Here is a 1,938-nt window from a genome sequence, read left to right on the forward strand (position 1 = left end):
TCAGTTTGTCCTATTGTAATGGTTTACATGTTGCTGTGATGCTGGAAGCTATGCTACCAGTATTTCAAATACCAGCAGGTCACACATGGTGGACAGATTTCAGCAGAGATTCCAGAATAAGACAGACTAGGAAGAAGGACTTGGTGGTCCATTTCTGAAAAAATTAGCCACTGAAAATCTTATGAACAGCAGTGAAAACTTATCTGATATATTACTTGGAAACTTTATGAAGAGCAGTGAAACTGTCTGATATAGTGCCAGAAGATGAGTTCTTCAGATTGGAAGGCCCTCAAAACACAACTGGGGAAGATCTGCCTCTTCAAAGTAGAGTCAACCTTAATGACATCGACAGAGTAAAGCATTCTGGACCTTCATTACTTATGTGGCACAACTCAAAATGAGAAGAAACAGCTGCACACATTCATTAATAATCAGAACATGAAATGTATGAAATTTGAATCTAGGAATATTGGAAGTTGTCAAGAATTAAACGGAATGCATAAAGGTCAATATCCCAGGCATTACTGAGCTGAAATTGGCTGATATTGGTCATTTTGAATTGGGCAATATTATGGTCTATTATGCTGGGAATGACCAGTTGAAGAGGAATAGCATTGCATTCATCATCAAAAAGGACATTTCAAGATCTATCCTGAAGTACAATGCTGTCAGTGATAGGATAATATCCTTACACCTATAAAGAATACCAGTTAATACTATTATTCAAATTTATACACTAACAACTGAATACAAAGATGAAGAAATTGAAGATTTTTACCAACTTCTGCAGTCTGAAATTGACCAAACATGCAATTAAGATGTATTGATAATTACTGGTGATTGTAATATGAAAGTTGGATACAAAGAAGAAGTGTTTGTAGTTGGAAAATATGACCTTGGTGAAAGAAATGACACTGGAGACTGCATGATAGAATTTTGCAAGACCATTGACTTATTCATTGCAAATACTTTTTTCAACAGGAAAATGGGCAACTATACTCAGGAACAGCACCAGATGGAATACACAGGAATCAAATGGACTATATCTGTGGAAAGAAGTGATTGAGAAGCTCAATATCATTCAAAACAAGGCCAGGAGCTGACTGTGGAACAGACCATCAATTACTCATATGCAAGTTCAATTTGAAGCTGAAGAAAATTAAAACAAGTCCATGAGACCCAAAATATGACCTTGATTATAACCCACCTGAATGTAGAGACCATCTGAAATTCTTCATCAAATAGATTTGATGCATAGAACATCAATGACTGAAGACCAGATGAGTTGTGGGATGACATCAAGAACATCATACATGAAGAAAGCATAAAGTCATTTAAAAGACACAAAAGCAAGAAAAGACCAAAATGAATGTTGAAGAAACTCTGAAACTTGCTCTTAAATGTAGTGTAGCTAAAACAAGTGAAAGAAATGATGAAATAAAGGAATTGAGCAGAGGATTTCAAAGAGCAGCTCAAGAAGACAAAGTAAAGCATTAAAATTAAATGTGCAGGGACCTAGAATTAGAAAACTAAAAGTAAAGAGCACACTTGGCATTTCTCAAGCTGAAAAAAACTGTGATAGTTGGAGCTGTGTGTCAACTTGGCTGGACCTCAATTCCATGTTGTTTAAGCAATTGTGATGTGGGTTATTCCCATGATGGTATCAGATGTATATGTTTTGAGCAGTCAATCTATTGAAAGGGAGTTTTCCTAGGGGTGTGGCCTGCTTCCAATATATTTATGGACATCCTGGGAGAAGGAACAGTCTTCTATGGATTGGGATCCTGTTGTGCTGCCTACAACTGTCCATGAGTGAACAATCCACCATTCAGCCTGGAGATCTTGGATTCATCATTCGTTGGAGTCAACAGCCAGTATACTGCCTGCCAACCTTGAGCTCGTCAGCCTCTGCAGCTGCGTGAGTTGGGAAAAGCCTCC

The sequence above is a fragment of the Orycteropus afer genome, unplaced genomic scaffold, assembly GCF_000298275.1.
Source record: "Orycteropus afer afer isolate SDZICR_OR568_19922 unplaced genomic scaffold, OryAfe1.0 scaffold00892, whole genome shotgun sequence".
Lineage (NCBI taxonomy): Eukaryota > Metazoa > Chordata > Mammalia > Tubulidentata > Orycteropodidae > Orycteropus > Orycteropus afer.